The following is a 12,703-nucleotide window of genomic DNA, read 5'->3' as shown; positions in this document are numbered from 1 at the left end:
GAGTAGACTGAATAAAGCAGATTGCCCTCCCTGGTGTGGGTGGACCATGTCTGATGCGTCGAAGGCCAGCCTAGACCAAAGAGCTGATCCTCCCAACTGAAAGGGATTCCTCATGCTGGATGACCTTCCAACTGGGACCTTGGTCTTTCCCAGAAATCCCGACGGTACGCAGGTTCTGAGGTCACGTTTCTTCAAAGTTCATTCTGTTGGACAATCTCTTATTTTTCAAGCTCAAATAGATTTTTATTTTTGTTGTTAAGGGAAAAAACCACATTGCCTCTAATTTAGTATCTAAATATGTTCATTTTATTTGGCACTCCTTGAATAAATTGATTCTTCTTTATACAAAATAGTGATTACATTTTACTTTTCTTCCTACTGGTGGGGATGAGTGGCTGTCCCCTGAGGCAGTCGTGGCTTCTCAGTTCAGGCCCTACTTCCGCTTGAGCTGTTTGGTTTTTCCGAACAAATATTTGTGCTTCTTTATTTTTTGCTTGAGAGTTTTGCCTGTTTGGAAAGAGCAGATCTTCTTGAGAAATCCTAGGTGTTCCTAGGAAGCTGGTTTCACACCCACCTGTCTTTGTTCCCATCAGTGTGTACTGGGCCAAGCCCTGGGCTTCAAGACTGAGAGGGGCAGGCGGACACCGCACTAGAATCCCCATCTTGTGGTCCCTGGCCCACGACAAACATCCCTCTCAGGGCGTCCTCGGTGTGGCCCTCCCACAGGTCCAGGTGGGTGGGTTTGTGTGGGAACCTCATCCAGCCCCTGGCAGCCCTGGAGGCAGGTGCTCTCAGGATCCTACTTTAAGGATGAGGCCCTGAGGCTTGGGATGTGCTCTCTCCTGCCCAAGGTTACCCCAGGCTGACACAGCTCGCTGGGAGTCCGGCGGGGGTCTGAACGCAGGTCAGGCTCCTGCCCAGCCCCCTGGAGTGAGCCTGGGCCTCTGGGGCTGTGCCTGGATGAGAGCTCACCAAGTGGCAGCCCTTCAGTTTCCCAAAGGAGCCACAAGTAGAGAGAGTCTGGGTGGGGGGTGGGGAGGATGAGCTTGCGGGACGGCCAGCACCCTACAGACACACAGAAGATGGTAGGGGACAAGACGGAGCTGGAGAGGTCAGGGCTGACGCGGCCAGAGGGAGCAGGAAGGTGTGGGTTCGGGTGAGGCTGGCAGTGAGCCAGGTGGGGGAGAGAATCGGCAGGATCTTGGGGAGCATGAGGCCGTGACCCCGACGGGGGAGCAGCACAGAGAGAGGACAAGGTGGGGGGCCAGACTGCCCCCTTTAATGCCTCACTGCCACTGCCTTCTGCCCCCAAAGCCAGTGGGGGCTCCTCTGAGCTCTGCTGCTGGGCAGGGCGGGGCCGGGCCCTCCTCCCCTCGGGGGCAGCCCGCTGTGGACCCACGCCTGTGACATCAGGTCCCAGAGGCCAAGGACCTTGGTCCCTCCTGTCCACGCACTGCTGGGAGGAGCCCCGGCCCTCGAGGAGCGTCCGCTGCCCATCCCCCGGACATCCAGGCACGGGGTCGGCCTGCAGGGGCTTCGTCATGTGGAAGGGCCCTGTCTGAGACATCTGAGGCCTCAGAGACTTCGTGTTCTCACGGCAGAACTCTCCAGTCCCCAGGAACTGCGAGTTCGGCAAAGTCTCTCACGAAATCTGTCCCAGCGGCAGAAACTGGCTGGGCGTCAGGCCCAGTGGGTGACTCTGCCGTGAGTGGAGCAACCGCTAACCTCCCTTTCTGCCTCTGATTGCACTGGGGGGCCTGCTGCGGGGAGGTGCAGACTGGGGGCCTGGGGTCTCGAGGCCCCAGGGCTGGCTCTGGCCCCGCAGCGTCAGGGTGGCTCCTGCGGTGCTTAGTGACCACTCACACAACCAGGAGGTCTCTAGGGATGCGTCTGGGACCCCGTCCTGGCCGGCATCTACACGGAGGGCGAGAGGGCAGGCTGGCCACAGCGACCATGATCGAGGGCTTGGAGGAGGAGCCGACGAAGGGGGGAGACCCAGCAGTGTCCCGGGCTGGAGCGGAGAGGCCATCTAACCGTCCCTGATGTGGGCTCCGCGAGGGCGGGGCTGCGCGTGTCTGCGTTGTGCAGTCCGGAGCCCCCCAGCAGTGCCCGGCCCGGGGCGGGTGCTCAGCAAACACTAGGGGAAGGTGCACGAAGCTGGCCAGGCTTAAACGTTTGGTCCTGTGCTTGGATCTACGAGGAGCCGATGCGTGTGGCTTAGCAGCTACATTTACGAACCACACTAGCTCGAAATTAGGGTGTGGTGCGTCCCTACCAGCCAGTCTTGGGGTACATCATGGGTGTGCGGTGGTTAGAAGGCTGGAGGAGTTGATTCGAACCATCTGCGTGACTACAGAGTCTACCTGCGAGAGGCTGGGAAGAGAGGAGGGGACTGGCCTGGAGAAGAGGCGCAGAGGTGTTCTGGAAAGTTCCAGGGAGAAGCATGGGGCCTGGGCAGAAGCCACCAGGGGAAATTTGTGGACCAACCCCAGCAGCTAGAAAGTTGTCTGAAAGGGAAGGGGTCGGGGATACCCAGACGGACGCCGCCTGCAGTGAGATTTGAGGACCTTCCCAGGCCTGGCTGTGGGGAATAGGTCGGCAGCCCAACACGTCCAGGATGTGGCCCTTGACTCCTCGGATTTGGACTCGGGGGGCCAGGAGCCCTGCAGTGACAACACAGGAAACCCATTGGGAGCTCCCTGCCGGTCTGCCCAGGGACCAAGTCACCTGCCCCTCCAGAGAGCGGTTCCCTGGAGCAGACGGTTTACTTCTCTTCACAGCAGGGGACGTCCCAGCAGGAGAAGGAGTCCTCCACACTTATCTGTCACCAAGACGGTCCCACGTTCCGTTTACCTAAAGTTCTTCGAAGGTTGTCAATGATTTTTTCCAGAGCTGCTAGGCTTTTAATCTGAAATATTGTTTCTTTCTCCTCTTCTGTGGGAAAAATTAAGCACAATGATCAAGATCTGACACACAAGATGTGGTCTAATTCCAAACTCGGGTTTGTCCTTTCAACCAGGCTGTCTGGTGTTCCGCCAAGGCTCTTGGCCTCTCCCCTGCACTGTCTCCCCGGTCCCCACGGCCCTGTGGCCCACCACGAAGCTTCCTTCCTCCCCGTCCGTTCAGAAAGGTGCCGGGCGCGTCAGTGGGGTTTCCTTTGTCCACACACACTTGGCTGGTCAACAAGGGTACAACAGGGCTGCACGCACTCCTCCCTCCCTCTCCCTTCTGCCTCCTCGCCAGGCAGCACCGTCACAGTGGGACAGCTGGCGTTAAGAAGCCAAATGTAAGACTGTGCTAGAGAAGGTCAGCCATGGGGGGATGGAGAAGCGTCGCGGTCAGTTCCATCCTACCGCTCAGCAGCCCGAGAGAACCCTTCCGGCCCAGGAAGGAGAGCCAGTGAGTTTCTGAGAGGTGCCTGCTCTGGCGGCGAGAGTTTCACGTTAGAGATTCACTCCTCGGAGCCTACTCTAAACCCTCTTTGTCTCACAATCCCGAGGCACGGCTCGGAGGACGATGTAACGTTGACTATCCGTTTACGTCTTTGGGGAGGTCAGTGGTGGAGCTCAGTGTACCCCACGGACAAGGACTCCAAAACGCGTGGGTCACTCGGCGTGTGGAACAAAGGCACTAAGACCAGCCCTCTGCGAGCCTGTCCGTGTGTCTGTCCGGGGCCGAGGCTGGAGCTCAGGGAGCCCCTCCAAGGGGGAAGCCCCCACCTGTGGCAACAGGAGTGGGAAGCGCCCTTGCTCCCAGCGGCGGAGCCTGGGTTGAGGGCCGAGCACAGAGAGGAGGGAAGCCTGAGGGGCGCCCCAGCTGCGCTGAGCCCCAGGGGCCCCCAAAAGTGTCCCAGGGACCGGCGTCCGACCATTTTTGACCTGCACCGTCCTAATGGCCCAGCCTAATCCATGAGTCCTCAGGGAGGTGTTCTGATAGGATGCTATAGCCGGTGCTCCTGGATGGCCCAGCCCTATGGGGCAGGGCCTAGGTCTAAGCCCAATGGAGGCCACCTGCCACGTGTCCCACTGTGGGGTTTATAAGGCACACCCTGACCTTTCTGGACAGGACCTTCAACCTGCTCCCCGGGCAGAACCCGGGCTGCTCCAGGCCCCACCTCCCCACCCCATGGTAGGTGCCCCTTTCCTGGCCCCTTTCCAACTTCGTGCGTCCCAGTGACACCCCCGGGCATAGCGAGCACAGCAGTCTTCTGGAGGTGGTCTATCCCGGTGCTGCTGCTGTGATTAGGGGGCAGCTTTCAGAGGAGCCCTTTCTCCTGGCTTCCAAGGAGGGGGTGTTGGGGCTTCCCTCACCCACCCACCATCACGCTGCCCTTCAGCCTTCCCTGCCCAGGGTCCTGGTGCCACCGTGCCTCCCTGTCCTTCATTGCCTCTGTCCCACTGGCTGCACAAATATTAAGGAACTTTCCTACAAGATGGGAGAGAATATCGACTGAATTGTGATGTCTGTACTGTGTGGGTTCTCTACAGCGGGGACCCAGAGCAGGAACCCTGCGTGGCCTGAGGGCACTGTTGATCCCTAGCTGGTCGATGGCCTTTGCTCTGCTCCTGGGCCATAGGATGGACTCTGGATGTGTGGGAAGTCACACTGGAAGAGCCCCCGAGTTTGGTTCCTTTCCTGGGAGGTGGGGTGTCTGCGATTGGCAAGTGACCTACCAATTGTGGCCGGAGGACCAGAGACAGCAGCCCCTACCCAAGCCCAAGCCTGTCCCAGCCGTATGCCCAAATGGCTCGAGTTCCACCATTAGAGATGCATTTCTTTGAGAGATTTTCCTTGTTAAGCTTTCTCTGCTCAAACACTAATAACCACCAGCAGAATGGCCCTCTGGAAATTTAGGGGGCCGATGGCAGTCATCCGTGGCCCAGGAAGTAGGACACACCACTGACCGGATGACCAGACTCAAAACTGCTCTGTGTGTTCCTTAATCCCGGGGCTGGAAGTATCTAGCCCTACAAATGATGTCATTACTTGGAACAATGATAAAGGTGGGTCTTAAGGCACGGACGGCACACACACATGGAAATGGACGTTAAGGCCATTGTTGATGGTAGCCCAGAGCTGATGATGGATTTGGGGAGGTGGGCACACCCCTGAGTCTAGCCAGAGCCTGAACAGGCCACCCCCAGGAGACCGGCTGCCTCCACCCGTTCCACCTCTGCTCTCCCGACCAGGATGGGGGCTGACCCACACCCCCAGGTGGCTTTCCCGAATCAAGCCGATGGCTCGGGCATGAGGACGGAGGAGGAGGAGAGCAACAGCCACTGCCAGGTGGAAGGTCATCGAGGGAGGAGAAATCACTTTGTCTTAGTTCAGTCCGCATTCTTGTTAGCATTCTCCTGCGGGTAGAAGGTTGGCATTTCACAGAACTTTTTGAAGAATGCTAAGTGGGAATTGCGGCGTCCTCTTCAGAGCTGAGTCTGCTCTGCTACCTGTCCCGACTCAAACCTCTACTCAGAAGGCAGGAAGGAAGCAGCTAAAACTGCTGGAAAGAGAGCAACATGAGCAGGTGTGGAGCTGTCGGCCGTGCGGGGAGGGAGTTCATGCGTCATTTGTTTCCTTCCTGGCTTTGCTCCGATGGTCAGCCTGATTGTGCTGTGAGGCTATGACATGGGCCCCAAGACTCAAATAGAAACTCCATCTTTCTGGCCCCGGGAAAAGGAGCCCCTGAAAGCCTGTGTGTACACCAGGGAACTCTGGAAGGGAGAACCCTGGAGAAATGGACTTCCTAGTTCCGTGTGTGGAACCGCACCAGCCTCAGTCCAACCTTGGAGCTGCTGCATACACAGGACATTCTAACTACAAAAGCAGACTCTCCGAGAAGCAAGAGGTTCAAACCACTCACAACTGGCGAGGTCAAGGATGCCGGATAAAGGCAACGAGACGGCATGGCATGCTGCAACCAGAACACCGACATTCTCCGGAGGGTTCGGTCAAAACAATAACACTCACCATGCCCAGGATTCAACACACAATTCCTCAACTTAGAGAGAACCAGGGTGTTCGCACTGAATTTTGGTGGGGGGGATGTGATTGGCACTACCAGCCTTAAGATGACACAGACGCAGAATGATCCAGCAAAGACTTTAGAGCAGCTGTTACACACACGCCCCATGAGGTGAAGAAGAACATGAAGGGGTTCTCTGAGCGCGGCGGGGGAATGGCTGCGCTACAGAACTGAAAGGGAATCACGGAGCTAAGAAACAGATGTCAGAGACAAAAATTTTACTGACAGGTCCACAGCAGACAGAGGCTCCAGGAACTCAGGACCGAGCAGCAGAAATCATGGGAATGAACCTGGAGAGGAAAATACGGAGCACGCAAGCGGAGTCTCAGAGACCCGTGGGACAATATCAAAAGGTATAATGTATGTGTAATTGGCGTCCTGGAAAAATAAGAGAAAGACTGTGGCAGAAGAAATACCTAAAGGAAAACATGCCAGTGGTAATATATAGGTACTGAAAAAATTGTAATTGATCAGAAACTTTTCCAATCTATGAAGCTTCAGGTCTAGGTGGTTTTGGTGGTGAATTCTGTTGAGGAAGAAATAATACTGACCTTACTCAAACTTTTAGAGGAGACAAAGAGATGTCACAGGCCAACTCATTGTGTGGGGCTAGACGGTCACCAAAACCGGACCGCGATATCATGTGAAAAATGACAGGCCGATACTTCTTAGGAATACAGATGCTAGATCCTTAGCAATACTGGAACTGGTGGAAAATGTGGAGCAAATCTTTGCAGGTAGAACAAAATAAGAACTATAAAACAAACAAAACTAAGGGAGTTAATGCATCATGACTCAATGGGCCTTATCCCAGGAATGCAAGGTTGGTTCAGCAGCCAAAAACCACTGTAATCCATCATTTTCACATAATAAAGAAAAGGAACTGTCCAATCATTTCAATACATACAGAAAAAGCCTTTGACAGAATTCACAATAAAAACCCTCAGTAGAATAAGAACAGTGAAGAACTTTCCAGACTGACAGAGCCCATCTACGAGAAACGGGTGGCCAAACCTCAGGCCGCATGATAAAGGACCAAGCTGCGTCCTGCAGAGGCCTGGAGGAAGCTGTAGACACGCTCTTCTGTTTAAGACCTCACGTCTACAGTATCGTGTGCAGTCCGGGGCCCCGGATGGGCTCTAGTTCATTTCTGGGAGGCAGAGAGTTTTAATTCTCCGGCCCCTCCAACAGTAATGGCTTTTTCCTTGAGTCCTGAGGGTGTGAGTCTGAGACGGGGTTCAGAGCCTTGCAACCTTCCCCCAGCGGCTAGGGTAGAAGAATCTGGGAGGTGGACGGCCTTCTGGCACAGCCTCCGTGCTACTCAGTCATCTTATTCTCGGGTCTCCTGCCCTGCCCCTGCTCCCAGGAGAGGCCTGTGGAAAGGAGCTGGGGGACGGGGTAAGATCCTACCCACGCTGATGTGCAGTCCACGCTTTAAGGATCAGCAAAACCTTAACTGGTTTCTTCCTACCCCCTTGCACGGTACCCCTGAGCTCTGTCAAAGCTGTCCCTCCATAGGCAGCACCCCCATGGCCTTGGGACTTCAGCTCTGTGTGGGGCTCCAGAGAAGCCGTGGCTTTGTTCTTTGTCTTTCTTTCATTGTTAGAGCGGGAACGATGCTCTTGGCAGCTTTCTTCCCAACTAGAAGCGGATGTCTGGAAGCACACGTATTATCCCTTCTGGGTCCTTCTGTTGCTGGCTGCTTTTACTCTCAGCCATGGTACGTGTTCTGCATGGGAATGGTGGGCTCACCTCCGGCAGGGCCTGTGGCTGGGAGCACCACGCGTGGCCTGCGGGCACCTCCCGGCACTTCTGTATTTGCTTCTCCCAAGGGTCTCAGCCATGTCGATGCCAGAACCCGGGTGCCGCGCTGTCAGCCTCGCCTGCGGGAAGGATGGAGCCCCCACGGGCCTGCGTTCCTAAATTTTCAGGCAACATCAGTAGACACTTGACTAACTGGAAGAAAATATTAGCAGCATGTATCACAGACAAAAGATTAACATCCGTAATGTATAAAGAATTCCTAGAAATTCAGGTATAGAAAAATGAGAAAAAGAGGTCGACAGATAATTCACAAAAATGTGCCAAAGCGACCCGTCGCCATGAGAACATGCCCCAGCTCACGTGTTCCTACAGAAACGTGAGCGAGAACAACTCTGAGATACGGTTTCTCACCGACCGGGTTGTGAAGAGCTGAATGAGGAGGATGCTCGCTCTGTCGTCGGGGCTGCGGGAGCGAGGCCCTCACACACGCCGCTGGTGGGAGCCCAAGGGGCCCAACCTCCTGCGGGCTATCAGGGCGTTCAAAAGTGACGACATACTCACTCCTCTTCCCCTCAGCAAGCCACCGGTGGATTTCCACCCTGAAGACACACATCCTGCATATGGAGACACGTATGCGAGAGTCGCGGCTGACAGCACCGTTTGCCGAGTGTGGGGGGAGAGCCGAAGACCCACGTGCGAGACGGCGGTGGAGGAACCACGGTGTGGCCGCAGGGCATGGCGTGTGCCGAACTAAGCAGCCGTACACACTCCTCCGAGGAAGACTTCTGGAAGCCCACGCAGGTGACTTACAATCCACGGCGTTAGGTCGAGAAAGAGAAGCACACACGGACACAAGGTTAGAGGAAAATACACGCCATCAACCTCCGCAAAGTGGCTCAAAAGCATCTAAGACACACGACACAAAACGGTAAACAGAGTGATCTGCAAAGAAAGGCGCACGCACGTGGACCGGCTTGTTTATGCTCAAGGGAGCGTGGGAAGGATACACCAGGAAAGGATGAGCTGGTCACTAGAGGAGGTGAGGCGGCAGGTGGACAAAGGGGGCCGGGCACGTGGTCCAGGAACCGGGGGAGACAGTGCTCTGGGGTACATGATTTTTTGTATGAGAATCACGGCCGTGTTTCGTATTCTCTGAAATACGGAAGTAAGATCAACCTTGATGAAAAGGGACCCAAAAGGGAGTAGAGCAGGTAAATAACACCCACAGCAGAGGTGGGAAAAAAGAACCGAAAATGAACTTTGGAAACAAGCATCTGACCGTGTGTTGTAGGGCTGAAAATGGAAGTCTGTACACACGCCTGGCCTGCGAGTTACTGCCTGTGTTCTCACGGGGTGGTCATTGCCGAGAATTCCTCGGTTGCTTCCGTGTGTCCTCGATGAGCCGATGGGTGGCACGCTGTGTGAGCGCGAGCTTTCTCGCAGGTCAGAGGGAGGAGCTACAGGTCTGTGGATCAGCCCGAGTTCATGGTACCCAACCCCTGAGCAGGGAGCTGTCGAAACACAGATCTGGGCCCACACACGCCTTTGCCGGCTCTGTGCCCCCAGAGGGCCGGAAACAACACCCCAGCAGCAAACACATGCAGCCCCGACCCTGGCCTCTCACCACCGCTCCCGGGATGGGCTCTGAGCCGACCTGGCTGCCCCCAAGCCCGGGGCCAGGAGAGTGTACGGGGCGGGCGGGGGGGTCTGGAACCTCTCCCCATGTGGAAAGTGACGCATTCTCAAAAGCCGTGGCAATGGGCTGCCCTTCAAACAACAAAATCGGGCAAACGGAAGACCTCGTCACAGTGGTTTGTAACCCACGGAGTAACCCGCAGCAGCCGATAAACCGCCGGACGTTTACCTGATCCAGAAGAAACAAGTGAACAGAGACCTAAGGAGGAAGCACTCTTCCTTACAAACGCAGGAGAAATGGGGGGAAAAGAAAAAAAAAATCACCTTTTGGCAAACACTACATACATAATTTTTTGCAGGTAAGAAGCAAAGGGTGTGACATTCGTGGTGAAAATACAGCGAAACATAGACTATTTGGGCTGCCTGCGAGTCTTTCCCCGAAGAATGGGAACTGTTCACAAGGGGAGAAAGTCAGCCTGATCACGGAGGAAGCTGGCTGGCGCGCAGGGCCTTGAGTGCGCTCGGACTAAACGCTCCCAGGAGGAGGACAGAGCGACGCCTGCGTCACGCATGTCCTCGGGGGACCCGCGGAGGGAGCCTTCGCAGCGAGGCTCGAACGCTCTTGCCCCACAGGCGTAACCTGGATCCGGCCATGGGCAGAATTCAGACAGTCCCCAACGGAGAGAGACGCTATGAAGTAGCGGGCCAGGGCGCTCCAAGGTCAGGAAGGACGGAAGCCGAGCCGCGGCAGGAACCGCGGAGGCGGCGGGTAACCGGCGTGCGGCATCTGGATGGACCCCACTACCCCCCGGCCCCCCGGAAAGGCATTGGTGAGGTGATTGGCAGAATTTGGATCAGGTCTGCAGGTTACCGGGCACGTCTGCCTCAGGGTGGATGTCCCGGTTTTAGTAACTGCTCTCGAGTTACCCAAGACATGACCGCTGGGAAAAGCTCGGCGGAAGGAACACGGAAAACCTTCTGTACCACTTCCCCAGATTTTCTGAGTCTAAAATGATTTCGCAACGGAACTCTTAAATGTCGCATCATCTGTGTTTTCCCCGTCCTGTCGCTCTGTTGGCTGACGTGCAGAGCCTCGCTCTGGTGCCCTCAGGGCTCTCCGTGCGTGCATACACAGTCAGCAGTGACCCGCCCTCCATGTGCAAGTGGCCGGAGGCCACCTGCCTGTCTGCACCAGTTTGCACACTGATTTCTTTATTGCAGTGGACCGTCCTCAAGTCTGCTGAGGACACGGCCCTCCAGCTGCACAGCGATTTGCTCCCTGTCCCCACTGTAGCCAGGAGGCCTTAGGGCAGGGAGTGGGGGAGAAAGCTGTGCCCACCCCCCAGGGGAGGACAGTGCTGTTTCAGGGCCCGCCAGCTTGGAGACCTCATCGGCACCCAGCGATGCCATCCCTTCTGGGCTGCCGGGAGGTCAGGGCTCCTTGGGGCCACCCCACCCCACCAGGGGCTCTCACTCAAGCTTCTGTGTTGACCAGGCGGGAATGTCTCTCTCCCAGTACCTCTTCCTACCCCTGAGTCACACCTGCCTGGGTGCAGATTCCCAATCCACCTCTGGCCCTTCACCGAACCATGCCTCAGTTTCTCTATTAGAATAGCGCTATCGGGGAAGCTGTTGCCAACGTAGGGAGGAGGCCATTATGTTAGATCGAGGCCTTCACCCCGGGGCCCAGAGGAGGTCAGTGTGCGCGCCAGCAGCTTGGGGCTGCGCGGGGACGGGGCTCCGCAGAACCCTCGGTGGGCCACAGAGGTCTCGGGGTGCACAGTGTTGGTCTACAGTGCCGTCTGCCGCCGTCCACACACGCACCACAGGTGTGGGAATTTCAGGGCGCTCTAGGGGTGGGGCTGGGCACCAGGACCCCGTGAGCCAGTGGTATCTCCAACCCCCGCACCCCAGACACCATCTCTCCCCTCCCCAGCTCTCGGTCAGCTCAGGTTTCCTGTCCTTGCTTATTTCCTCCTGCTCCTCCAGTGAGTGCCACGGGTGCGATGTGTGCCCCTGAGGCCGGTCCAGCTCATGGGCTGTCCCGGGTACAGACCCGCGCTTACCATCCCCTGACGCAGACTCACTGCTCAAAGGCTGCCTGGCTAGGCAGTTGATCTCCACGGGGCCCTTTACCGGAGTCCGTGGCTGGGACGAATCCAGGGGACCAGAAATCTTTCTTGCAATGAGCCTTCTATGCTTATGCCACCCTCCAAACACCAGCAGCTGGGGCCTGAGGCTGGACTGAAATGCAGATTCCAGGGTCCCCCTGCAGAGATGCTCAGTGGAGGCTGGGAAATAAGTTTTCAAGTCAAATCTCCCCTCTCCTGGGCCTGGTACCAGGACTTGGTCCTGCCTCGGGGCTCAGCACCACGTCCCGCAGAGCCGGCGTCCTGTGACCTACGCCGGGGACCTTTCCTCTGCTCCATCTTTAGGGTAAAGGAAAGATCTGTCGTCCCGTGGCGCCCGTCGGGGCCTCGGTAGACAGGAAGTCATGTCAGCCACCTCGGCTGTCGGAGGGACGCTCTCCCCCACTCCCGGGGGACTCTGGCTGGGGGGAGGCACTGGCTCTCTCCATCCACCGCGCCCAGGAGGGACACTGACCTCGCTGACATGGGAGGGGCGGGAAGTGTGGCAGCCCTTCCTCCAGGCGGCCACCTGCCTGCGGGGACATTCCTGTCTTCCTCCCCAGGCCCTGCTTTGCCAGGGTCAGGGGCACGGGCAGGGGTGGGGGCTGGACAGAGAAGGGAGTTCTGCCCGCCGCGGGGAGAGCAGCCTCCCTCTCCGGCCACACTGTCACCCTCCACGACGGGGCTGTCCCCATCGGCCTCTGCCTGGCTCCGCCCACTGGGTTCTCGACGCCAGCAGGGGCTCCGGGGTTGCATTTACCATTGAAGAAAAGCCTGTCTTCATTCCCAGAAGAGACTTCCTTTCCATGGTCTTTACGAACATCCGTCTTAACACTCTTTTTAGTGGCGACACCTTTGAGGAAGAACACGAAGAAAGAAGGAGACGAGTTGTGCTTGCGCGTCTACGGGCCTTCCGGTCCACACTGAGGCGCAGGGACTGCCGGAGGCCTGGTCAGGTTCTACTGAAAACGTGCGGGGGCAAGTTCGCGCGTGAGGGAGTCTGGCCTCGTCTGACCGCCTTGCCCTCAGCCGCGGGGCCTCGGCGGTGTCGGGCGACGCCGTGCTGGGAACTGGGGTTTACATCGAGGCACGACTTCAAGGCAGGGCGGACCTCTCCTGCTGCTGAATGTCGTTCGTGCACAGCGCGTGGGTT

General features: G+C 57.0%; 1 long non-coding RNA gene across 1 annotated transcript; it reads right to left on the bottom strand.

The window, feature by feature from the left end:
* Positions 1 to 300: 300 nt before the first annotated feature.
* LOC131813919 (uncharacterized) lies at positions 301 to 12,400 on the bottom strand. Its single transcript, XR_009347038.1, has 3 exons — positions 12,311 to 12,400; positions 2,854 to 2,934; positions 301 to 507 (listed from the first exon to the last, which is right to left on the bottom strand). It is a non-coding gene; the product is annotated as an uncharacterized LOC131813919 (long non-coding RNA).
* Between the last annotated feature and the right edge of the window lie 303 nt (positions 12,401 to 12,703).

Source organism: Mustela lutreola, chromosome 13, assembly GCF_030435805.1.
Source record: "Mustela lutreola isolate mMusLut2 chromosome 13, mMusLut2.pri, whole genome shotgun sequence".
In the NCBI taxonomy this organism is placed as follows: Eukaryota; Metazoa; Chordata; class Mammalia; order Carnivora; family Mustelidae; genus Mustela; species Mustela lutreola.
The sequence above is the reverse complement of the archived record's forward strand: the minus strand, read 5'-3'. Positions and strand labels throughout refer to the sequence as shown.